Source organism: Pleurodeles waltl, chromosome 2_2 (assembly GCF_031143425.1).
Source record: "Pleurodeles waltl isolate 20211129_DDA chromosome 2_2, aPleWal1.hap1.20221129, whole genome shotgun sequence".
Taxonomy (NCBI): Eukaryota; Metazoa; Chordata; class Amphibia; order Caudata; family Salamandridae; genus Pleurodeles; species Pleurodeles waltl.
Window position 1 is genome coordinate 539,324,004 of NC_090439.1, and position 27,836 is coordinate 539,351,839.

Sequence of the window (27,836 nt, forward strand, 5' to 3'; positions counted from 1 at the left end):
AGCATGTCAGGGCTGCAGCTCTTCGAGAGTAGCAGTCCAGCAGAGTGGCAGTCCTTGTAGCATCATAGCTGCCCTTCTACCTGGCAGAGTACACAGGTCCAGAAGTGTACTGAAGTGGTGGTGTCTGAGGTCCTTCTTTTATACACAGTTGTGCAGTTGAAGTGCAGAAATGCTTCTAGAGGCATGCTTTGAAGTGCACATAGGCACTGTCTCACCTGCCCTGGCTCCAAGCTGGCTGAAGTGACAATGCAAGGTAATTATGCCCTTTGTGTGGAGACAAGACACAGCCTATTCAGGTATGGGGCTGAGCCCAGCTCCTCCCTCCCATCCTGCCAGTGAGGGCCAATTCAGTCACTGCTAAACTCCCATTGTGTGGCTGTCCAGGATGAATACTGTTAGAAATGGGGTTTCTGGTTGGCTAGGGTATGCACCTCAGCCAGGCAGAACTTACCCACTCTAGTCAGGGCAAGGGAGTTACACGTCCAAGGTAACCCGTGCTCACCCCCTTGGTAGCTTGGCACGAGCAGTCAGGCTTAACCTGGAGGCAATGTGTGAAGCGTCTGCACAACACACACAACACATGTGACGCAATATCCCCACCACAAAGGAAACACAACACCAGATTATATGAAAATATACTGTATTGTACACAACGCAATTATCAGACCAAACATCACATATCAGTACTATCCTGCTACCTTAGCAGTTGTTAGAACGTTACACATTATACACATTAGTTACTCTGCAAATTAGCAGTAGTGACACATAACACACAGGTTACTCAGTATTCTGCAACGTAAGCAGTAGTCAGGAAACACTTTATCACATTAGAACACTTGTCATAAGAATATCATAAAACGCCCATAGTAGGAACATTTGAAAACATATGGCAAGTTAGGGAAACATATTAGCAAGTCATACCCATAAAAGGAACATTTGCATATGCCTATGAAACACCATCCAAAACAGGTAGGCAACATATAAATCAGAAGAAGTCTCTAGTAAGAACTTATGTTCTATATATTGTTCCTTTAACAATACCTGGCTTGATGAGGGCACCTCCAGTGCCTAGAAGATGAACGATGGGGCCCCCGGCGCTCCTATGCGCCAAATGGGGGCCTCTGACATCCTTTTGAGGAGAAGAGGGCGGCACGCACCTCCTCTAGACCATTGACGGGCCCCTCCGGGGACCGTGATTACTGGGGGCCCCCCCTAGGCCTCCACCGGCCCTCACGAGGGGGGCCCAAGTTATGGAAATCCTCGAGGGAGGAGGGGGGGCACCACGCACCCCCTCCGGATTGAGGACGGGCCCCTTCAGGGACCCGCAAACTCCTGGGGTCTCCCCGGGCCTCCACCGGCCTTCACCAGGGGGAGACCACCCAAGAAATGCCACTGGCCCACGAGGGGGCCAACAAGGGAGCCGGCGGCACGGGCGAGCCTCCGGTGAGGCTACCGCCTGGCCCGCGATTCAAGGGAGAGTCCTCCGGGACTCCCGCAGGCGAGGCGTCGTCCTCTCCCTTCTACTCCTGATGACTCCTGGCCCGAGGCAGGGCCTGCCGGTGCCCCGGGGGTGCTCCACAGAGCATTCCTCACCCCGAGGGCAAAAATAGGAGCACGCTTGCTCCAGGAAACAACAAGAAGGGTTTTTTCGTGCCCCGGGGGCACCAGTAAGCGCGCTCCACTCGCGCTTGAACAAAACAGCTTCCCCGGGCTGCGGCGGTGATTCCCAGCACTACAGCACGCTTTTTGAAAAGCGCTCGGACTCCCAATGAAGCCCGGGTCGCGGCGGTGATCTTCACAGCAGCAGAGCGCTAAGCAAGCACTAAGGACATCCCCAAAGAGGCACTTTCCACAGCACCTAATTCAGTGAAGAAAAGCACCTCCCGTGCTTTAAGCATGGATGCCGGGGTCAGGGGCCACAGCACCCTGCCCCTGGGGAGCAGAGTTCAAGGAAAAGGCCCACAGGGGGACAGGGTCCAACAACAGGCCAGCGCAAGGAAGATGCCAGCAAATGGTAGTCCTTTACAGTGACCAGGCAGGTCACAGGTCAGCACAGCAGCAGCAGTCCATGGTGGTTCCTGTGGAGTCCTTCCAGCAGTCTGTGTGTCCAGTTCCAGGTAAGTTCAAAGAGTCTCCAAATTGTGGGGAAAATTCCCCTGTACTTATAGTCAGTTCTTACAGTGTTTTACAATGGTAGGGAGAGGAGGAACCAGCCAGTTACAACTAGTTCTGGGAGTGCCCCCTCTCTCCTTTCAGCACAGACTCCAAACATCAGTGGGGGGTTAACAACCCTATTGTGTGAGGCCAGGGCACACCCTTTACAAATGTAGTTGTGCCCCACCTCTCCCTTCTCTCAGCCCATGAAGACTATTCAGTATGCAGATGCACCTCTGTGACACCTCCACCCTTCCTGTGTACAGGCTGTCTGAAAAGTATGCACAAAGCCCCAACTGTCACTCTGCCCAGACGTGGATTGGAGTCAAGCTGCAAAACACCAGAGTCATAAGTACAGATAAATGTGCACTTTCTAGAAGTGGCATTTCTGTGAAGGTAATAAAAAATACACCCACACCAGTAAGCAGTATTTATTATCACCATCACAACCATACCAAACACGCCTACGCTACCCCTCATAAATCAGACAATACCCCTTACACATAAGGCAGGGCATTTCTAATGCAATCCTATGAGAAGGCAGCACTCACAGCAGTGAGACACCAAGTTAGGCTGTTTGTCACTACCAGTACAGGCCATGCAATATGGCACATGTCCTGCCTTTCTACATACTTGGCACCCTGCCCATAAGGCTAGCTAGGGCGTACCTTATGGGTGACTTACAGGTAGTAAAAGGGGAGTTCTGGGCCTGGCAAGTAAGTTTAGATGCCAGGTCCCTGTGGCAGAAAATTGTGCACACAGGCCCTGCGCTAGCAGTCCTGAGACAGGTTTAAAAGTCTACTTCAGTGGGTGGCGCAAGCAGCGCTGCAGTCCCACTAGTAGTATTTAATTTACAGGCCCTGGTGATAGAGATACCACTGTACAAGGGACTTATAGGTAAATTAAATATGCCAATTAGGTATAAGCCAATCATACCAACTTTAGATGGGAGAGCACCTGCACTTTAGCACTGGTCAGCAGTGATGAAGAGCTCAGAGTCCTTGAGCCAACAGCGAGAGGTCTGAAAAACCAGGAGGAAGGAGGCAAAAAGACTGGGGATGACCCTGCGTAAGGCAAAAAGTCCAACAAATACACAAACATCAACTGCCAACTACATCCAGGCATGTAGCCAAGGCAGGCTGCAGGCACCAAATGGCTAAGCAAGAAAATGGCAACTTTCTAAAATGGGCATTTTCAGAATTGTAACCTAAAATATGGCATCTCCAAACGTTAGGATTTTATATTAGGATTCCAGAGACATCAAACTTAATGGAGGTATCTCTTCCCATTTGGAAATTACACTTATAAAATGTAATAAGGCAACTACAATGTTATCCTATGGGTGAGATAGGCCTTGTAGTAGTGAAACATGAATGTAAGTGTGTTTCACAACCAGGGCATGTAAATCTCAAAAGTACATGTCCAACTTTTTTGAATACACTGCACCCAGTCCTTGGGGCTGTATAGGGTCTCCCTTAGGAATTACTTTTATATTAAAAAGGAAAGTGTGGTGCTGCCAAAAAATTGACTTTGCCAGGTCAAAATAGCAGTCTAAAACTGTACACACAGGCTCTGCAATGACAGGCCTGAGACATGTTTAGAGGGCTTCTTAAATAGGTGGCACAATCAGTCCTGCAGGTCCACTAGTAGCATTCAATTTACTGTCCCAGGCACATGCAATACACTTTACTAGGGACTTATAAGTACATTAAATATGTCAATTGGATATAGGCCAATTTCACCATGTTTTAGGGAAAGATCACAAACATGTTAGCACCAGTTAGCAGTCGTAAAGTGAAAAAAATCCTATGACCAGCAAAAACAAAGTCTGCAAAAAGCAGGAGGTCTAAAGGCAAAATGTTAGGGGTAAACCACAAAAGGATGCCAACGTCTAACTGTTAAAATTAAAAATGTTTCCATTCTTAAAACATGAGCCTATGAATTGAACATTACTATCATCTGTGAAAGGGGTAGTGGACTTTAGAATGCCTTAGATACCCTCATTCTCCATGTCACACCACTTTAATCTGCAGCACCTCAAATCATTCTGAATTCCTTCAACTGCATAGCTCAGATTTTCCCCCAATGAGCACATGTGTGACCATTACTCTGTACTCTCTGCAGAGAGGTCAGCGATTGGATGTGCATGTAGTCTACACACCTTTATCCCAATGTGAGAAACAAACACTGCTTTCTGCCTCAACTTCAGAGCTTTCAAGTGCGAACCATCAAAAATATAAACGGGCTACATTTTTTTTTTAAAGGGTGGGGGTTGGGTATTTTTCACGGCTTTAGGGTGGAGGATGGGCTTTTCCTTTTAGGGGCAGGAGTGGGGGCTTGGGTATTTCTTTATTTAGGGCTTAGGGTTGGGTAGTGTATTTTTAAAGGGGTGGAGGAAAGTTTAAGGACGGGAGGGAGGAGAGAAGAGGAGGAAGAGTGTGGTGAGGTAAGTGGGGTTGGGGCAGGGCTGGAAGGTAGTTTTTAGTGGTGTGGGTAGATTTAGGGCTAACGGTGTGTGGGTGGTGTTGGGGTCCCTTAGGGGCAGATTTACACTTTTTGCCGCAAACCAGCGTTAGCGCAGGTTTGCAGCAAAAAGTAAAGTGCCGGCTAGTGCCATTCCTAGTCGCCGGCCGGGCACCATATTTAAGGAATAGCGCTCGTTGGCGCTAAGGCCCTGTTAGCATTCATCCTGGGAGGCGTAGGGTGAACCAGGGCTTGTGTGTAAAATAATGGCGCTACACTGTTTAGAGGCAAAAAAATTGCCTCTAAGCAGTGTAGCGCCATTTATTGGTGCACAAGCCCCATGAACATGGCTTCTGTCTTTGTAAGACAGGAGCCATGCCCACCACCCCAATGGCCATGCCCAAGGATCGAATGTCCCCTGGGCATGGCCATTGGGCCAGCGCCGTGCAGGGTGCCCCAAGTCACGGCCCGAGTGGCGTTGGATAAAAAAAGAACTACCCAGACTTCCCTTCGGATGGGTCCCCCATCTGTGAGTGACCTCCTGGTGTGGGTGTGGGTGTCCCTGGGGACAGGGAAGGGCACCTGTGGGCATGGAAATCTGCCTCCAGGTCCCCTTACGTGTGCCCATACCCAGGCATTAAATAATGGCGCTAAGCAGGCTTATTTAAGGATAAATAAGGCGCTAGGGCATTTGAGGCATTTTTTGCCCGGGAACATCTACCTTGCATCTCATTGTCGCAAGGTAGTCTTCAATATTTTGGAGCTAGACATGTCTAGTGTCAAAATACAAATATGGAGTTAAGTTTGCACCGGATTTGCGTAAAAAAAAATGACGCAAATTTGGTGCAAACAGAGTATAAATATGGGCCTTAGTTTTTAGGGGCATGGGTGGGTGTGGAGGTATTTTTTTGAAGGGCTCAGCATGAGTGGGGGTGTCGGGGTAATTTAGTTTTTAGGGGCAGGGGGTCAGGATAGGTTTTTTTAAGGGCTTAGAGTGGGTGGGGGGCCGGGGTAGTTTACTTATTGGGGGAAGGTTTTAGGGCAGGTAGGGGTGTCCAGGTGCTTTCGTTTTTAGGGGTGTGATAGTTTTTTTTTAGGGCTCAGAGTGGGTAGGGGGTTTGGGGTAGTTTCATTTTATGGGGCAGGGTGGCGCTGTTGAGGCATTTGTTTAGGGTTCAAGGCAGGTGGGGGTCGGTGTACTTCAGTTTTTAGGAGTGGGGTTAGGATAATATAGGGGCGGGGGGTCGGTCGAGGTAGTTTAGGTATTAGGAGTCGGAGTAGTTTTGAGTCTTTGCATGACAGAACCACATAGGCCATTTCACATGCGTTTCCATACATGCCTTTACTATGAATGCTTTTATAATGGAATTCATTGGAAAGGCATCCGTTGGAAAGGCATGCATTGGAATGGCATGCATGGAAATGACACAGTCGTGGTTTTGACAGCATTGTTAAGGCATGCGTTGTTCCAGCATGCGTGGTTCCATCATACAACCAATTGAAAGACTGCACTGAACAAGAGGAATAAGTCGCATGAAAAAAAAACACACAAGCTAAATATGTTCAAAAGCCAATGCTTGTAGAAAATGTAAGACAAAGTAAATCATGTGTAATGTAAACTGGAATTGCATTGCTGGTGATAGCGCACCTGGTCCTTAGTAAGAAAACTTACAAGGGGACGCACATAGGTCGATGGACCTTTTGGATCGCATGGAGTATCCTAGTTAAGCGGTAGACCAATGAACCATTAACATCACTGTAATCAAATAACGAACATTATGGAAACCCCTTTCTAAAAAGAAACACCATTATTCTCAACTTGTTGTTTATTGCTTTTATTCCCTATTAGTTACAATTCTAATCAAAATCTTTATTCAACTTTATTGTTAACCAAGCTTTATTAATCATCACAAGGCAATGGTCATCAAAAGAATCTCGAGCAATCCAGTACAACATAAGTCAGAAAGATTTCAACATTAATGGAGTAATTCAGCAATGCAATTTTGTCATTCGATTGTCACCTTCAAAGCCACCCTTGTCAGCTTACCTAACCCAGATTAGCATCAGCATGTGGGTCTTCATGCAAAAACAATTTAGACAAAAACATTAATTTGGAAAAATCTATCTAAGAGAGAAAAATAATTAAAACAGCGCAGTTGGTACCTTAAAGAAAAAGCACACATTAGTCAGTCACATTGTTATAGCTACCTATCCAAGATGGATCAGCAACGAGTCAGTCTTCGTCTCCAGGTCATGAGTCATCAGCAAAGTATCAGGCTCACAGAGGGTAAGCCCAATTATCAGCACTTCGGACAGCGTCTCCTGACGTCATCAACTTTCGCCTCTCCACTCGAAAAATCTCTCCCCTTGTCATGACTTTTTATTAGGGTCCCTCAGTCCATCCCACTAATTGCTAATTGTTCAAACTTATCAGAGGTTTTGACTCTAACCTATAGTTTTTGTTTACCACATGTACACGTCTAGTCAGGATTCAAGTTCCATTAGTTTGATTGGTTCTTCTGTCGATGAGAACATCATCTGGCTCTTCAGGTGACAAAATTGTTGCTCACAGTCTTTTAGTCAGTGCTTCCATTGTTCAAGTCCCAGGAAAGTATGTTTAGCCTACACTACACACAATTTTATCAATTTGTCCTCATCATCTCCTGTCTACTGGTACATTTGCAGAATTTTCTAGCAGAGCCATCTAGTTCAGTATTTAGTAAAAGTATGGCTCCTGTAAAATTAGTTAGCATATTATCCACAATAGTAGACACATTTTGTATCTTATTTGCATTCAATATAACTCCCACAGAAGGAATTATTGCTCCTAAAATATCCCCTACGATTGCAGAGGTTGTTTGTCTCTTTTGTCTCATCTGGTGTAATTCAGTCATTTTCGGTATCTTTTTCAGATCATCTATTTGATAAATCTTAGGAAAAACTATTCCCAAGTAACATGTCCTATACCATCCTCTAGGATTATGGTAATAAGCATTAAGCCCACAAATTTAATAAATTCCAGGAATCACAGGGTCCGCACCATTCAGCATAAATGTCCATTTATTCTGAAACAAAAACACAACCCTACATTCACTCGTTCCCACAAATAAAGTGTCAGTGTTCGTGATTTTGGCCTATATACACAAAGCTTCCCTACATGTAATGCGTCTAAAGCTAATCTCCCTTGTGTTTTAATAGCAGTGTAAGCATAATCATTTTTGTAAGTCCTTTTCTCCAACCCCTTTTCTAGTTTTTCTTTTAGTGCTTTTCTCCTATCATCAGTATGCCCAATAAAGCTCTTCTCCACAGGTGTTAATAAGCAGGTTAAATTGTTACGATGCGCATAAGCCGTGCCAAAAGTTAATGTTGGCTCAAAGAATCCTCTAACTAATACTATATCATGACCCTTAGCTATCTTACTCAAATATCTCATTATCGGCACAAAGGAAAACACGACATCGTGATTTGAGTAAAAATACTGTATATACTCCTGGTTATAAAATCGGGTTAGTAGCAAACTACAAATTATACCATAAGTCAGAGGTAGACTATGATAAGTGACCCCCTCTTCCACAGAGGAAGGGATCTGCGTACACACTAGACATTTTTTTGCATCCATTGTCTCCACATATTCACTCAACAACCGATAAAAGACGTTAGAAGACAGCTCTCTTTTTGCGTTAGTATAATCAAGCAAATATTGCTCATCTAATTTAAACCTTTCCAAAGCCGTTAGTGTAGTAGTTTCGGATACAGATGTAATATCAACTTCTCTCATTTCATGAATGAACATTCCCACAATCATTGTTCTAAACAATATACCACACACAATCACCATTCCTACACTCAAATACCTACAATACCTCATGTTTTTAGTGCTATTATCTAATTTAGCCATGATCTGTAAAGAATCAGAGAGCAGAATTAGCTCTTAAGTAAAGTACAACAAGAAAAATCAAAAAATCAAAAATATGCTTCTTCCTCACACTTCAGATCCACACAAAAAGACCCTTTTTCTTCCTTTGTCCAATCGGTTAGCAGCTGGTCACATTCGGTTTTTCAGATGTCATATCAGGTTATCAGTGTCTCTTCTGGTTAAATTTGACAATTTTTCCAATTTCTCTTTCTCTTAACTCAACAACTCAGTCCATTGATTCTCTTCAGGTTGCATCAAAATACTGATTTGGAACTTCTCTGTCAAAGCAAAAAACATAAACTTGTTTTGCCAATCACTTGTTGCGGCAAATGCCCAGTCAGGTCCGGCATTTCTTCGACTTGCTACTCTCTTTCTTTTCAACCTTCGTTCTCCTGCTAGCTCTCCATCACTTAGCTCGTCTTTCCTTGTAGCGTCTATTTCTTCCTCTATTGTCTTATTTATAACTAAGTCTTTTTTCTTGCCTATTTGGGATTCAGGCCAATTGTCTCCTTTTCTTGTTCCTTCCGTCAGCAATCTCTTTCAGACTGGATTCTTCTCCTTAGCCTTGTCTGTAGTGCCTTCTCTTGATGGACCTGCAACAGGTACAGGAGGAGTCAGATCACCTTGGCTTCGATCTGTCTCAACTCTTTCCCCCTCAGGCTCTGGCACTCGTTCTCCTTGTGCTTTGTTACCATCTGCTTCTGAGAGACCTCCCCTGTGCTTGGTTCTCCAGTCACTTCCGTCGGGTTAGTTTCTTGCTCTGTCTCCTGAGCTTCTGCACCCTCGTCTCTCACTGGGGTAATCGATCCATCTTCCGCCAGTTCTGGATCTACTTCAGGCTCGACCTGCTCTGGTTCTGGTTCAGGAAGAACTATTTGCTTTGCTGCTGTTGGTGCTCTCAACAACACTTCTTCATGGTCCTGAGGACTCACCACTCTCTTGGTATGACTCGCATGTATCCAGTTAGACAAACCTGTGCATTTCACAGCTGTTGCAGCTGTCAACACCACTGGGTTTGGACCTCTCTAATGTAGCTCTAGGCAAGTCTTTTGCACATGCTTTTTGATCACGACCCAGTCTCCGGCTCTCAGTTGTGACCTGGGTCATCAATAGGTGGAAGGATAACGGCTTGTACCTGCTGAGAGAAAGATCGCACTACGTCAGCTAGACCTTTGCAGTAGTCCAATACCATATCATCTGTAATATTGACAAGAGCATTGGCTGGTATTGCTGGTAACCTCATTGCTCTACCCATGAGAATCTCGTGTGAGGACAGTCCTGTTTTCCTGTCAGGTATATTTCGCATTGACATTAACACCAAAGGCAATGCATCTGGCCATTTCAGATTTGTGGCAGCACACATTTTGGAAATTCTTGATTTCAAGGTACCATTCATCTGCTCTACAAGTCCTGATGCTTCTGGGCGATAGCTGGAGTGAAGCTTCTGTTCAATGTTCAATGCTGCAAATAAGATCTTAAAAACTTTGTTATTGAAGTGTGTTCCCCTATCTGATTCTAAAGGGATCAGGAATCCGAACCGTGGTATTAACTATCTAAGCAACAGCTTAGCAACTGTGAGGCTATCATTTCTATGTGTGGGATATGCTTCAATCCAATGGCTAAACACGCACACAATCACCAACACGTACTTCAATCCACCACATGCAGGCATCTCAATGAAATCCAATTGCATTCTGCTGAATGGTCCACCAGCTCTTCCAATGTGGCTTAAATTCACAACTGTCCCTTTTCCCACATTTAACTGCTGACAGATCACACATCTGTGACTTACGGCCTCAGCTGCTGCCTGAACTTTGGATTGAACCAATCAACCTTAAACAACCTAACCATGGCATCTCTTCCAATGTGTACCTCACCATGGTAATACCGAGCCATCTGAGTCAACAGACTATTCGGCAATACCATCTGACCCTCCTTAGATACCTAAATTTCATTGGGTCTCTATACACACTTCAACTTCGACCACAGCTTTTTCTCTTCCTTGTCTGCATTTTCTTGTAATGTTTTCAACTCTTCTAAAGTGTCAATTATTTTCAATGCAAAACGTCCACAATTTGTCTCTTCTTCTGGCATCAATTCCCACTTATCTTTGAATGATATACAGTTCAAGGCGCAAAACCTTGCAACTTGGTCTGCATACTCATTTCCCAGGGAAATATAATCTTGCGTCTTTTGATGTGCACTGTATTTTACTACAACAATTTCTTCAGGTAACTGAATTGCATACAGTAATTCTTTTATCCGGTTGCCATTTCTTATTGGTGTCCCACTGGAGGTCATAAAACCTCGCTGCGACCACAATTTACCAAAATCATGAACAATTCTAAATCCGTATTGACTATCAGTGTATATTGTCACTTGCAACCTGGTAGAAATATAACAAGCTCTAGTAAGAGCCACCAGTTCTGCTACTTGCGCAGAATATACTCCTGGAAGCCATGATGCTTCTAAAGTTCCTGTAATTGTACATACAGCATATCCTGCTCTCAAGGTTCCTGTCCCATCTCTGAGATGTGAACCATGGACAAAGACAATTTTATCATTTTCTTCTATCCGAGTATCTCTAATGTCAGGCCTCGGCTTTGTACATAGTTCGGTCACTTCAAGACAATCATGCTCCATATCCTCCTCCTTTTCAACCTCAACCTTATCAATTGGCAATAATGTTGCTGGATTCAACACTGTACATCTTTTCAGAGTTACATTTGGCGCTCCCAAGATGCTCCTCTCACACCTTGTCATTCTGGACCCCGGTAAATGTTGTGTTGTCGTCCTTGTCAGTAAAATCTCAACAGAATGTGGTAACATTACCGTCACTGGGTATCCCATGACCACCCCTTCACATTGGGAAAGACTTTGACTAACTGCGGCTACTGCTAGCAGACAACCTGGTAAAGCTGCTGCAACCATGTCCAAGGTAGCTGAAAAATAAGCTACTGGGCGATAATCACCTCCACGGACCTGTGTCAAAACAGACAAAGAACAAGCATCACGTTCATGACAAAACAATGTGAAAGGCTTTGTGTAATCAGGAATTCCCAACACTGGAGCTCTGCACAAACTCTCTCTCAATTCAGTGAATGCCCTCATCTGGTCCTCATCTAAAATAATGGGATCTGTGACCCCTTTGTGAGTTAACTGCTGTAGGGGTTTGGCTATCTCAGCAAAATTTGGGCTCCACTGTCTACAGTACCCTACCATCCCCAGAAACATGCGTACATCCTTCTGGGAAGTCGAGGGACTTCTCTGCAAAACCATTGTTATCCTTTCTCTGGAAATTCTTCTCAATCCTTTTTCAATCTGATGTCCCAAATATTTAACAGATTTCAGACAATACTGCAACTACACTAGTGAACATCGGGAGAAATTCAATCAATGGGTATTCTTCATAAGCATAATTGAATACCATAGCTGACACCTGTGCCTCCTCATCATCACTATTTGTTTGGACTTCTATCCCTGCATCCGTACAATTTATAGAACATTTGGTCGTGCACAATAAATCTCTACCTAGCAAGGACAAGGGACTTGAATCACACACCACAAATCTATGCGGTCCCAAATAATTTCCAATATCAACTTGCACTGGTTCTGTGATGGGGTTCGTAAATTGTCTATTTTCCACTCCTACAACATGAACTGTCCTGCCGCAAAGAGGTAAATTTGGTACTTCCACACTCCTCACTGTGGAGTGCGTAGCTCCAGTATCAACTAAGAATGAGACCTTGTGACCCATTACTTTTCCTTTCACAAAAGGCCCTCTCTGATCTACCTCTAGGGATGCAGCAAGAATACAGGCTCCCTCATCTGAACTGTCACTCATCCATCCATCGTTTATTTCATCCTCACTGTGAAATGGGAATTGCTGTACTGTATTGTTACTATTGTCCTGTCTTTGCCCTGTGACCTGTTGAGTAAGCATAACCTGTTGCTGTTCCATCGGTGCTTGGGGTATGTGCATTTGCTGTCTAGGTACCATAGAAACCTGCTGCTGTACTGGTGATAAAGGAGTAAATTGTGCTTGAGGCACCTGCAACTGTTGTACAGGCAAGAAATTCTGTCCTCGATTCTGAGCATTCGGAACTGTGCCCCTCATTTTCAGGATCCTTTCAGTTTGAACTGCACTGACATCACCTTAATGAACCACTCCTTCCTGCACCATCAATGGGCACTCCCGCTTCCAGTGTCCCACGTTTCCGCACAGATGGCATGGCAACATCTTTTTCATTCCCTGCATGTCATTCTGAACACCCACAGTGCCTAAATCCGGACCACGCATCATATCCTTTCCGCGCTCTCCACCCCTCACTTGAGGTTGAAACATGACAGCCCTCTGTTGCGGCGGCATCGGTGGCACTAAAGCTCCTTGTACTCCTGATTGGGCTGCCTTAATCTGCATCACCATTGCTTTTTCTTTCAATTTCTTTTGTTTAAATTCAATCTCATCACTACAATACTTAGCATACTGCAACACCTCATCAATCGGTTTTGCCTGCCAGCAAATCAAATGATTCTTAATCATCTGCCCTACTTCTGGTCTCAACCCTTCAACAAACCTGAACACAAAATGCAACATATATTTTGGTTCAACTGCTTCTTTACCACTGTACTCCTTAAAAGCCTTCAGTAACCTCTCATAGTAAGTATGTATTGACACTTTAGACTCCTGGACCATTCTATCAATCCACTGCCAATCAATGTTGTTAGGAGAAATCCTAGTCTTCAGGAACTCAATTACCTTATAATAATTCTTCATTAACTTGGGTGATGGTGAACCTGTGACCTTGTCTCTCTCGGGTTCACTCGTTGGCCAGTCTACTGCCCTCTTACACTCGACCCATAAGTCAGCTGGAACAACTATCTCCAGTAGTGTGTTCAGGTCTTCACACAAACATTTAGAGAGCTTAACAAACCACTTCTCTAACGCTCCCCAAATCTGTGCACTCTGCAGTAAATCCTTTAAGTGTGCCTTCATTCCAGCTGATCTCATGTGTTTGAAATCCTTTGCCTCAAAATCTAACCTGTAACTTTGTCTTAAATGCTTTGTCGTTTTAAGATCAATGTCATGTTTTTCTGCCAATTCCGCTAACCTCTGTTGTATTTTCCCCACCTCTTTTGTAATTCTTGGGCATAAATACCTCAGCTCTTCTTCAGTATAGGATTCTAACCTATTCAGTCCCATTGTTCCCTCAACTATCTCATTTGCCTCAATATTTAATTCCCCTTTTGATGCACTCTGAGGAGTATTTAGACTATCCAGCCAATTATTCAACTGTTGAGCTGTTAACCCTTGCAATGAAATATTACTTGCATTCGGGACTGGCAGCTGCCATGCCACTTTACCCGAACCTTGCAGTGTCAGAAGTCTCAGGCTCTGACTTGCATTGGAGACATTTACCTCATCTAGCAATGCCACAAGAGGACTAAAACCCATAGAAGGTCTAGGTTCATTAAAAACCTCTCCAATGGACGATGTCAATTGTGTTGAATCTCCCGCTCCCCTTCTCACAAGACTCTGTGACATGTCATTCTGCTCTCCTGTCTCCGTTTTCTTCTGTGCATATAAAGGTACTGCTGGACCAACAGTAATTGGCAGCGATATTGCATCTGGAGCTGCCCTAGCACCTGCACCTTGTGCGAGTGGTACTCCCATTGCTAGATTCATAACTAGTGTGAAATCAGTCGAGGTTCCTGTCAAGGGGGTAAACTTCGACACACCCTGCACCTGTGCTGGGGGTAGCAACATTGGTGTCAGGTCTGTCTGAATCAACATTGGCTTCGGAAGCACCTGCTCCCTTGGCACCATAATGTTTGAAACAGTCTCAAGAACTGGTACATCTGGATACATTCTCTGTACTGAAGGTGGATGCATTTGCACCTGAGCTACAGTAATAGTTCCTGCAACAGGTGTACTCTGTACTACCCCTGGTAACTGTCCTCCTTCTGCTTGTACAGCTCCCACAACTCCCTGGGATGTTCCAGGAGTAGCAGGAGGGGTGGTAGCATTAGTTCCCGGACCCCCTGCATAGGTTGTCATAAGTGGAGGTCTGTCTCTTAACAACTGCATAATGAGATCCTCAACACCAGAGTCATCATTGTGTACATTAGACTTTTTCCTTTTCTTCTTTCCCTCACTCTCTTCTTCCTTGGCACTATCCCCCTTTTCAGACTTATCCCTCTCTGTAATTGCTGGGAACATTTTAATCTCTTGTATTGTCGCCATCCTCCATCACTTTTTCTCCCAATCCCATCTAGCTTCCGCTAGTGACTATTCTACTTTCTTCATCCTTCTATTGAATTTCAGCTCTTGCTGCTGTCTGGCCACTAGCTCCCAGACTGCTAAAGCCTCAAACTGTGCTGGTCTCAGTAATGGCTTCATATCATATAATGATAATCGCAACTGATCCAAAATTCTCAAATTAAACGTTCTCTGTTCCAGAAAAGCTAAAGTCCCTTGATTCTTTGTCAATTTACTCCATTGCTTTAACCAAAGACACGGAGCTACACCTTTGTCTGCCATTACAAGATACACCAGAGAATCCTCCGGGGGGTCGGCTCTCCTACTGATGCCTTCATGTAAGAATAACCCCTCATCGCACTCTTAAATGCCTTGAAAAACTTCATTTTGCCTGTTTTTATGTACTATTAATTCAATAAATGAAATGACTTTTACTCCCGAGATTCCCTTCACCCGTTTACTTGACCAATTGCCTCTCATGGACAGCTGCCAATCCGGTTACGACTCTTCTTACCAACCAACCTATCCCAGCGCGGCACACTCTAACGTCACACTGACACACAGCGGCTGACAAAGTCTTGCGGCTTGTCTTCCTCAAATCGATTCATTCAACTAATGCTATTTTATTGCGAGCACCTTTACCAAACAATAACTAAAACAAACCTGCTGGTTTACTACAGGGAGGGACACAATCGCTTCAGGGACCTTACCGATTTTCACTAATAGATCTTTATGGCTCTTTAGCTATTCCTCTTTCTCAGTCCCCCACATTCACAAGCAAAATTCGACCTGCGAATTTCACTCTCAACTGATCAATGGGTCTGTCCTGGTGCACATAGGACTCTCCAAATCTGAGTCGAAGTTTCTCTTACTCAACTACCACTCACTCTGACTTGTTGACCATGCCCAATCAACCTACTAAACCAGACAGATTACAACATATGACCAAGTGTCTCCTACACTTGTCAATATACTCTGGAGTCTTAGACCACGCAGGGTCCGTACATCACCAACAACCACATGGATAATCTTTGAGCACAAAGCGCCACACACATATGAAGTTCGACGACTTCCCTACTCTCACACTGTGGAGTACGCACACTCCTACTAACCCTGAACTGGAGTATGCAGACTCCCTACTTTTACCTCACATACATCACAATTCACCTGCGATTTGCTTAAGCCTGTGCAAGCGCAACCTACTACTCTCATACTATCTCAAAAATACACCAAGAACATACCCAACATTACCAACGGGATCCAGGATCTGCAAAAGTAATTTCTAGGTTTAAGGGGACATCATCTTTGCTACCATTGCCATTTCAGAAAAACAAAATTCAAACCTCATGAAATACAAACAACTGAACCTAACTTAAACTAGTACCATAACAACTAGTCACCACTTAACTAGTTCCCCAAGGAACTAACCATCAAACTGCTACCAAAAACTGATAGCGCGCCTGGTCCTTAGTAAGTAAACTTACAAGGGGACGCGTATAGGTCAATGAACCTTTTGGATCGCATGGAGTATCCTAGTTAAGTGGTAGACCAATGAACCATTAACATCACTGTAAGAAACACCATTATTCTCAACTTGTTGTTAATTGCTTTTATTCTCTATTAGTTACAATTCTAATCAAAATCTATATTCAACTTTATTGTTAACCAAGCTTTATTAATCATCACAAGGCAATGGTCATCAAAAGAATCTCGAGCAATCAAGTACAACATAAGTCAGCAAGATTTCAACATTAATGGAGTAATTCAGCAATGCAATTTTGTCAGTCAATTGTCACCTTCAAAGTCACCCTTGTCATCCTACCTAACCCAGATTAGCATCAGCATGTGAGTCTTCATGCGAAAACAATTTAGACAAAAACATTAATTTGGAAAAATCTATCTATGAGAGAAAAATAATTAAAACAGCACAGTTGGTACCTAAAAGAAAAAGCTTGCATTAGTCAGTCACATTGTTATAGCTACCTATCAAAGATGGATCAGCAACGAGTCAGTCTTCGTCTCCAGATCATGAGTCATCATCAAAGTATCAGGCTCACAGAGGGTAAGCCAAATTATCAGCACTTCGGACAGCGTCTCCTGACGTCATCAACTTTTGCCTCGCCACTCTAAAAATCTCTCCCCTTGTTATGACTTTTTGTTAGGGTCCCGCAGTACATCCCACTAATTGCTAATTGGTCAACCTTATCAGAATTTATGACTCTAACCTATAGTTTTTGTTTACCACATGTACATGCCTATTCAGGATTTGAGTTCATTTAGTTTGATCAGGTAACAAAATTGTTGCTCACAGTCTTTTAGTCAGTGCTTCCATTGTTCAAGTCCCGGGAAAGTACGTTTAGCCTACACTACACTTAATTGTATCAATTTGTCCTCATCATCTCTTGTCTACTGGTACATTTGCAGAATTTTCTAGCAGAGCCTTCTGAACTCTGTACAGTTGAAGGTCCTTTTCTCCAGTTCCAAGGCCCAGCGAAAAATAGGCCTTCATTATGGTTAAGAGTATGAATTAACATAAAACATAGGTTATACATCCAAATATGACATATTAACATATTTTTAAATTCATATTTTCATTATTTAGCATCTTGTTAACACACATGGTGACCTCTCCCCGTGGGCACATTTTGCTCATACACGTTATTTCAAATATTAGTTTCTTTATCGAGTTTCCTCATTAGTATTTATACGCAAATCATTAGAAATTTCTCATCTTAGCATATCTGCTCCAACACTGGCACTGTAAGAGTATTTACAGTCTTTTTTAAGAAATCGATCAGTTTTTGGGCACTAACGTTAAGGACATGAATATAGAGCACAATAGGGACCTATTTCAATGTCCATTTTTAATAACTGACGGGTCTGAGGCCCAAAGGGAGCCAGCCCACTTGAAGCCCTGAATGTTACTCCTTTGAATGCTGGTGGAGGGGGAACAAGTGGGAGTGGGTGATGTGATGTGATGAGGGGGCTGGTGATGGGAGTAGGGGTTGAGATTCTTTGAGCCCGGTCCTGTGTGGGTAGATGAATAAGTAGATAAGGTGTCGTTGAAATAACCTGTCCGTGCTCATAATTGTAGGTAAATGGAAGCAAAATCAAAATATGGCACACTATTACTATGATAGCTAACAAGTCCATAATGCTAAGTCATGTAAAGATATGTTTGTGACAAATAGACATCCTCATGAATAATAAATACATAATTCAAGAAAAGAGCAACCTCTGGCCTTTTTAATGTATGTGATGTCTACAATCAGAACAAAATAATCTCAGTGACATGGTGGTGTTTTACTATTCCAGTCTAAATCTCCTCTTTTAAAACTGCCCTTCCGTGTTCAGAGTTAGCCTTCGAAAGGCAGTAGAGCCATGAAAATACACAATACCATGATATTACTTCGATGGTGAATGTTGACGAAAAGGTCATATGACAAATTAGCATATTGCTGTTTTATTGTTCATTTCACCTGTATCTGGTCACAAACTGCAGTGCTGAGTGAGATAGACCCAGTAAAAAGGCTAATTATTCAAATGTTAATTTATTTCTGTTTGTATTAGACAGTCAAAACACATTTGTCCTTGAGGTTGGACCTTGATGAAGTTCTTCACTTCGACCCCTTTGTCGTGTGCAAATTCATTTGTGGATACATTTGAAATGTTTAGTATGCAGCTCATTTCCGAACAACACATAGTTTTTGATCCGACTCTTGTGTTAGTTTCATAGTCTGGGGCTCGAGCAGTGCTAAAATGTCTTTAAAACACTTATTGAGGGGGCCTACACTATAGGTTTTTTTGCAAGAACCTGTTGGTAGTGTTGCTGAATGCCATGGCTGTTGAATACAAAGTTCTGCCTAGTCTTGATTCCAGCTCCTTCTTTCACACTTCCTGTATTTTGATTTCACTCTTTCAGGTTGTTTTCATCCAAGTTTGCTATCTTTGTCATTATTTTCCTTTCTTTCTCCTTTTCAGTCTTTCTCCCTCTTGAGCCGAATCAACAACCTCTGTTGATGAAGAACAAGGGTCACTCTTCAAAAATGAGCAATGTTGTCCACCACCTGCAACCACTGCCACAAAGCATTGCCTGCTCCCAAAGTTCTCCCTCAAGGTGCAAGTCATTTAAAAGATTACTGGGTAAGGAAAAAATGCAGTCTTTGAGTAACGATATCTGTTTAGTGAGTAGTGCAGACCTAGAGAGTATAATGGTTTGGACCTTCCTATAATAGGCATAATGGACATTGCAGAGGACCTTAACCTGAATCTATGTGTTTTTAAATGTTGTCAGTGCGGGTTCAATGCAGTCACATTCGTGTAGGTTCAGAAAAATTCTGGCAGACTAGTTCTTCTACCTTTTGAGCCAGTCAATACTTTCTTTACAAACCTTAGGAGATGGTGTTAAGGTAGTCAATCGGCAAACAGTACTATTTATCCCAGTCTATCACTAATATAAAAAGGATTTCTTTGGATATAAAAAAACACTATGAGTTCCTCATGCAGTTGTTCAACATTTTTCTATTTGTATGAAAATGGATAATTATTTTTTGGCCTGCACAATTAATCGGTCCACATTTAGGCTCCATTGAGAACCAAACTCCTATTGAAGCACTTGACACTCTCAGGGTAGCAAAGCGGAGCAGTCCAAGGCCTAGTCAAGGGAGGTGGTGTGAGCTATTACTCCCAGTTCACAGATAAACAATAGTACCACTTAATAAGTGATTGTCCAGTCTGTGCTTTTTCTGTTGAAAAAAGAAAATGTACATTTATTACACAACACTACTCAACACTATGCAGCAATTTACTAATATACATAATAAGATGGGTATACTTCTTGATCACATTGCATTATCACTTTTACACCTCCCAAAGGGAGATCTAGATCAACAAATCACGTGTCACAGCCATTCCCTTGTAGTCAAATGCAATAAGTGAATATACCTGCATGAGGACACCTAATAGTGTCAATGAAACAGGTATACTCTTAAATGTGTGGTTGTCAGCATCATTATTTCATTAAAGGATTTGCAAGAGAAAATGTTGGTGCATGTCTGGGTGATTTGTGTACTCAGCATATCTTTTTAGCAAGAATGATGCAAGTAAAACATAGCCCCTGATATGCATTACATTTATTATTACAACACTAGGCAATTCTAGAATTTAACACCTAGAGGGTGTTACACTTTAAACATAGCCCCTGAAGGCAATCCCACTTATAATCACAGCATGTGCAATTATATCTGTTCACCCCTTGAAGGTTTTGCAGCATACACTTTTAATGACCTTTAGCATAAAATACTGCTATTTAAACAGAGTGGCGTATTTAAGAGCCCCTAGCACCTTCTTTTGCCACATTAGCATCGTTTTCTGATGCTAATGTGGCTCAATGATGCAGAAATCGCCAAGCCATTTTTACAAAGTGGCATAATGCATGCATTGCACCACTTTGTAACCCCTTGTGCCACATTGTGCCTGTGCCACGCATAACGTATGAAACAGGGTGTTTCCCTTTTAGGGGGGGTAAAAAATTGGTGCAAAGAAATCTAAAATATTTTTTTAATGCCTGCTCAGAGCAGGCATAAAAGGGGGGCATGCCCTTGTTTTCAATAAGCCCCAATGTATTGTTAAGGGTTAGCACCAACATTTTGTCACTAACCCTGAACATTACATCAATAATGTCAAAAATTCTAACACTATTGCCCCCTACCCTGTGCCATGGTGTGCCACATTTTAAATACGTAGGTGGTAGTAGGGCACAAGACGCTGTGAGAAAGTGGCTCTACATGTAATGTAGCACCACTTTTCTTAAATTTGGCCCATAGTCTCTAAGGGCATCACATTTTATAATCACAACTCATGTGTAATTACAACATTTCATTATTAGAATGTGTTTACGCAACATGAAAAGTTATGTTGACCAACTTCAGGCCACAGATAGTGCAATCATAGAATTCATCCCTCAAGAGTGCAGCACTCACAGTTGCAGAACACATGCTCCAGTCTGGGGAGTGCTTAAAAATCCTTGGAAACCCTTGAGGGGTATCTTTCAGAGTCCCATCCAACATGGGGTGGAGACCATGGTAATTCTTTTGGAGAGACGCTGTGCTGTTCTTGCAGCTTTCCTTGCACTTCTGTGACCATTTGGTGGTGACCCTGTTCTCCTGGGACCACCACACGCTAGAAACAAGTTATTTCCTTGTAGAAATGTGGTCACGCCACACAGGGCATTATGGAGCGCTCCTCTGCAGCACTGTGCATATTTAATGAGCATTTCTCCAACTTTTTCTCTTTCATTTTTTTTAACCAGTGACCTCGCACCGCGTTCCTGTTTCTCATGTTGCCCGGTCACACCCAGGCACCCCATGAGCCGCTTTCCTTGTTCAGGGATAGCTCGGGGAGCCCATACCCAGCTGTCACCACCGGCTCCCAGAGCAGCCAGCATACTTGTGTGCTGCTGTGGGAACCAGCAGCAACTTTCTGGATTTCCCGCGGCAGATGTGTGCTGGGGATCTGGCCTCCTATACCCCCAGACATGGGCACAGCGAGGGCCAGTCATGCGGGGGAGTGCTGTGGCACTCACCCCTTCTCTTCCTTCACTTGGGCCCAGGGTGTCTAAATTTATATTAAAATCTTCTTTATTTGTATAAGTCGGTGTCCTTTTTCTTTTGAGTCACGTCAATTATGTATCATTTGTGTTGGTACTCTGAAATGCTTAGCATAGGTTCCTCTTGTAAGGCCTTATTGCTCTGTGCCACACTACCAGGACTGAGCTAGGCATTTATTAGTGTGGATCCAAAGGACCTATTGGGGGTAATGTGAAGGTAGTGCACAGTTATGCCTATCCTGCCTCATTACATAATACCCCACTTTCCTATACTGGTGTTACAGCTGTAGGATTCTGAAATAGTGTTTCGCAGTACCACTTGGCCATAAGTGACTTTATACAAGAAAAAAGGACCCACCTTTCAGATAAAAGGTTACTACTGCACAATGGAGCCTGACAAGCACCTCAACCTGTCCATCATCCCTGTTCTGAAGATCAGCTAGCTGAGAGCCCTGTGCAAAAGTAGGGTCATTGGCTTTCCAAACACAGCCAAAAAGGAAGAGCTTGAGAAAGCCCTCAGCTCATATGAGAAGGAACAGCTAGAGGGGGAAGGCCATTCCTCAGAATAGGATTCTGAAAAGGATGACAATATTGCCTTTGCCCAAGTAGAAGATGATGGGGAAGAAGGTGAAGACCAAAACTCTCCACCCTTTCCCAAAACCCCTTCACCAGCAGGAAGTGACAGAAGTCACTATAGTAACCCACCTACTGGTAAGGAGGTAGTTACCCTTGAGGAAAAGTTTGACCTCCTCTCACTAAAGGAGAAGAAGATTCAACTTGAGGAAAGGAGGTTAGCCCCAGACAGAAGAAGGATCAAGATGGGCAACAATAAGGGGTGCAGCTATATAAATACGGAAAAGAGGAACATTTTGACCCTACGATACCCAAAGGGATTGCCCCAATGTTTAGTGATGGTGGTGATATTGACAAATGGGTTGCAGCCTTTGAGACAGCCTACAAAAGGAGAATGATAGATCACTAGCACTTGAGCTCTCTATTGTGGGAGTTGTTCTCAAGGGCAGAGATCAACTTGTGACCCTTAATGAGGATGGGGCTGAGTCCTACAAGCACATGAATGAAACGTTCATAGAAGGATTTGAACTCACCACAGAAGAAGACAGTTTGAGGTTTAAGGGCACCTATAAAGTCAAAACTAGATATGGGTGGACTTTGTAAACTCCTCAGTCCAAGCACTAATATCTGAAGAAAAGGCTGATACTTATGATGGGCTTCATAATTTGTTTGTGAAAGAGCACATTCTATCTATTTATAACACAAAGAAATTGCATCAGCATTTGGCGGATTCTAAATAGTTTTCTCCCAGAGAGCTGAGGAAGGTAACTGACAAATAGGGAAGAACCAGGGTATCCAGGGAGGCCTGTGGTAGGAGTGACCAGAAAAGGGGTGCTCGAACTTCACAGCAGAGGAAAGATGTGAGCAACAACAAAGATAACAGGAAGGAGTTCTCTAAAGGCCCCCAAAATTCTTCTTAGGAGGGTAAGTCATGAGACACATCCCAGTTCAAGGGTAAGGGATATTAGGGAAAGAAATGGGACATTGCAAAGGCTGCTGGGATATGCCATGACTCTCATCAGTGTGGGCATAAAAAGGGGGATACAGCATGCCCCAAAAGTCCCTAATGGTGGATAGTCCAATGGATTGGCTAGCATAGGAGTGGGGATAGAAGTGTATTCTGGAGAGGTCTGAAGTGGATGGGGGTGATATTGTAGCCCTGGAAGGCTTACCTCTAGCCATGGACAAGTACAGACATAGTCCAAAGATCAATTGGACGGAGGTAGAGGCTCTGAGGGGTATAGGTTCACGTGTCACTATGGTGACATCTAGGCTGGTTTCCCTAGACCCAAAGATAAGGCTCAGGCACAGAACTCTGCTCTACTGGCTGAGTTTTCATAATTTGGGCTCTTTGAGGCATGCGGAGTAGGGCGGAGTTCCCGAATTCTCCCATCCGGTGCTGAGCGGAGTTTGTTTGCACACGTGAGATTCATTTTTAGAGGCTCGCTCGTGACCAGCCTGATACTCTGCTAGCGAGCATGCACAAAACTTTGCATTTATTGTGCTGCTTCCTGCCGCATGCACAAGACTTTGCATTCATTTGCGCTGCTACCAGTCTCGCGTTTGAGACTTCACATTCACTTACACTGCTTCCGACCATGACGGCGGCCAAAGCAGTGCCACGAGTGCACACAATCCTGAAGTAGATTTTCTATTTTAGATGCATCTAAATCTATTCAAAAAAGAGGTTTTTGAGTGGATTGTTTTTCTCCAATGGACCATTCAAGTTGTTTATTAGTGTGAGAAGCCTTTTTTCAAACAGGAAGGAAGTGCCCCAGAGACTCCAACTTCCTATTCCTCTCTAGCAGGCTCCTCACAGTCCTTTGTTCATCTCCTGGTCACTTTCCTCTTGCATTTCAAAGTGGAAGGATCACTCTCTTCGATTCCTGGATATACCTTTGGATTTAAGGACCTTGTTTTTGTGAAATCATGCAAATAGGTTAAAAAATATCATATAAGGGTGTTGTTTTTTTGGCGATGCAGTTTTTCTCTGAACTTTGATTTAAACATTTTAAAGTGGTAGTTGGCCTTAAATTTAAGTATGGGCCTATGTATTATTTATTTTGCATTTTATTGATTTTTCATCTTTTGTAAAGGAAAATTATTGCAGAGCTCAGTTCCTTTTCTACATGTTTGTAACATTTGCAATATTATTTTATTATGCGATCTAGTTTTCCAAAGGCCCACTAGCCAGTAGGCCCAGTACTAGAAGTCTTCAGTGCAGGAAATAAATGTTTCAGTGGTATATGTTTTTAAAACTTCATCTAGGGCAGGGATGGCATTGGATTAAAATAAAAATGTTGGCTATTGTTTCCATTTTTTTTGTGTGCAAAAAGTTTATATGTTGTGGGGTAATATTTGATGGCACAGCAGGAGGATGTGTGTTGTTGTGAACTTTGTATAGCTCCGTTAATTTTCGTGTTCTTCATGTCATGTGGCCAAGGACAATTTTGTGTAGTCTTGTCTGTGCTCTTTGTTCTCCTTACTTCCTTTTTCACAGTTGTTGTTTGACCATGTGGCTGATGGCCATTTTGTGCATCCGGCCAGTATGTCTTTGCCATAGGCTTACATGTGTTCCTTGTTCTCCTTACTCCTTGTGGTTATTGTTTGAAAATGTAGCTGAGTGCCATTTTGTGCATGCAGCCAGTGAGTCTTTGCCATAGGCTTGCATGTGTTCTTTATCTGCCATCCCCCTTTGCTCTTTGTTGTTGTTTGACCATGTGGCTGGCGTCCATTTTGTGCATCTAGCCAGCATCTTTCAGCCATATGCTTGCATGTGTTCTTTGTTCCCCCAAGCCTTCTTGCTCCATGTTGTTATTGTTTGACACTGTGGCTGGTGGCCATTTTGTGCATCCAGTCAGTTTCTCTTAGTCATAGGCTTCCATATATTCTTTGTTTGCCATGCTTCCTTGCTCCTTGTTGTTGTTTGACCATGTAGCTGGCGGTATTTTGTGCATCAAGTCAGTGTGCCTTTGACATAGGTTTGCATTTTTTTTTTATTCTCCTCCCTCCTTGTTGTTGTTGTTTGACCATTTGGCTGGTGCTTTCATGTATTCTTTGTTCCCCATGCCTCCTTGCTCCTCGTTGTTTGACAATGTGCCAGGCGGCCATTCTGTGCATACAGCCAGTGTGCCTTTGCCATGGGTTTGCATTTGGACATTGTTCCCCATGCCTCTTTGCTCCTTGTTGTTGTTTGACTATGTGGCCGGTGGCCATTTTGTGCATCCAGCCAGTGTCTTTTTGCCATCGGCTTTCATGTGTTCTTTGTTCCCCATGTCTCATTGCTCCTTGTTTTGATTGTTTGATCATGTGGCTGGCTGCCATTTTGTGCATCCAGCCACTGTGGCTTTGCCAGGGGCTTACATGGATTGATGTGATATTAATTTTGATATGCTTGGGGATCATTGTAGTATATGTATAATAAAGAATATGATTCTGAGGAACATTGCTTATATTATTTCCATCCCTTTTTTGGCATTTTTCATTTTGCGCTGCCTTTGTCATCTCCTCAGCATTGGTATTTTGTCCTTGCCCTCCCATACAAATATTGGCAATTATTGATCATTTGTTTAAATTAAGTGTATATTTTAAGTTTTTATTTTAAAATGTTATTTTAATTTTGTATTTCATTTTTTTAGTATTTCATCTTTATTTGTTGTTTTCATTTTTAATTTTAAGTTTTTTAAATTCAATTTAATGTTTTTTATTTTAATGTTATTTTCAAATTTTTGTTTTAGATTTTTTAAATGTATTTATTTTTTGTTCTTTCAATGTATTTAATTCTGTATTTTGTCTTGATCCATCCAGCTAGCCACCATAGGTGCACAGCTGCGCTACAGCATTCATTTTCTTTAGGTGTATATTAATTCCATTTCCTCCTGGACACCCTAGCTGTGGTGCACTGCAGACACATCAGCAGCATAATTATTTTTTTAATGATTATTCCATTCCCCCTGGACCACCTTGCCACCATAAGATTTTTAAGGATTATTCCATTTACCCATGCACCGCTCTCTGACGACCACAGGTGTCTCCTTTAAAACAGATGGAGATAAAGCGAAGAGCTATACCTGCATGTTGTGTTGCCTGATTTGAAATGTACTTTTATGGTGTGGTGGTGTGGTTTGACTTTACAATGTTTGACTAAATTAATATTTATGATATAAGTAACCAACTGCACTTATATTTCATTTGTCTGTACTAATTCAACTTGCAATAAAGCCATGTTTCACTAAATATTTTTCTTGCTCAGTTGCTTTTAGGTGCACAAGAAAAGAGATGTCACATCACCCGGAGTACTGCCAAAGAGAAGCCCTGTACAGTGCTTTTAGTCCTCCAATCTGTTCCACTTGTGCAGCTTAGTACAGGAGCCTGAGAGCAGAATTCCCGCATCAACAGTACCACCCCCACCTATGCCCAAGACCATGCCTATCATTGAGGCAGCCACTTCAATCATGGCGACCCCAAAGAGCAGTGACACTGAATTTGATTTGTCCTTTTCTCAAAGTAGTACCCAATAATTTCAGAAAACAAAGCAAAGTAGACAGCAGCCGCAGCCAGCAATAGTAGGATTTGGAGCAGAGCAGGAGGTCAAGTTTCCTTACAAGCAAAGGCCTCCTCTTTTAGCATATATGTCTGCCAGTTTACCAGCAAGAAAAAGGAAGGGTACTACCCCACCATCTTCCCCAATTACCACTTATGATGACCAGGATAGTGACATGGAATAGACCCCAGCAGAGTCCAGGAGATGCCAGGAGAGGCACGGGAAAACAAAAGTTCCAGAAAGGCTTAGAATTATGGAAGGGGGTGATGAGGATGATGACAACAAAAAGCCAATCATGGTGGAAGCTGGCAGAGGAATCCAGTGTTACTATCTAACTAGCTCAGAGGGATGTGGCAAAGGAAGCACTGCATCTCCCTTATTTGTGAGGCCCAGCTGAGACCTGCACCAACCCCTACCTCAGTAGAAGTATGCACTGCAGAGAGGCAATCGACACACCCACCAACCTCCAGTTCTTCTTCAGGCATTGGCAGTAGCCAAGTAAGAAATTACTTCTCCCCAATTTGGGAATTTTTTATGATTAGCAAACAGGAGGAAAATATTGCAATATGCTCCATTTGCCATGCAAGTGTTCGTCAAGGTACTCCTGGTTCACATTATGGTACTGGATGCCAAACAACCCAGATGGAAAAACAATCACTCAATCCAGTGGGAGGAGAACCCTAAAAAATTGCTGAATGTTGTTGAGGTGTTGATGGTGAGGAGACCTTGGAAACATCAGCTACAACTGGTCAAATCACAGTGAAGGTGAGGAAGAAGACAATGGCACAGGAAGACTCAGAGTCAGATGGAGACACCACTGCATGTAGTGACTGCCACACAACGCACATTAAGTCTACCACCACCTACTTCTTGAAAGTCACCTCTGTCAGTGGCCCCAGAAAAGAAGAAAATTCCGGCTATTATTTGTGATGCTATTAATTGTGTTTGACCAATGACTTTGCATTTCACCACTGCGCATATTAGTTGCTCAATGTTCACCAGTAGCACATTATGGGGGTTATTCTAACTTTGGAGGAGGTGTTAATCCGTCCCAAAAGTGACGGAAAAGTGACGGATTTACCACCAGCCGTATTACGAGTCCATTATATCCTATGGAACTCGTAATACGGCTGGTGGTATATCCGTCACTTTACCGTCACTTTTGGGACGGATTAACACTCCTCCAAAGTTAGAATAACCCCCTATATGTTTTGTTCAGTTTAGCTGCCTATTGGCTTCAACATGGAGTTAGCCATTACATCTTGTATTCAGCTCAGCTGCCTATTGGCTTTGACATGGCATTAGCCATTACATTTTGTAT

General features: G+C 43.1%; 1 long non-coding RNA gene across 1 annotated transcript in view; it reads left to right on the plus strand.

Annotated features, from left to right (window-relative positions):
• LOC138273547 (uncharacterized) overlaps positions 1-27,591 on the plus strand; it is a 62,689-nt gene extending 35,098 nt beyond the window's left edge. Inside the window, exons 4-5 of the long non-coding RNA XR_011200287.1 lie at positions 18,774-18,935; positions 26,225-27,591. This is a non-coding gene — a long non-coding RNA (uncharacterized lncRNA). The remainder of the gene's footprint in view (positions 1-18,773; positions 18,936-26,224) is intronic.
• The last annotated feature ends 245 nt before the right edge of the window (positions 27,592-27,836 follow it).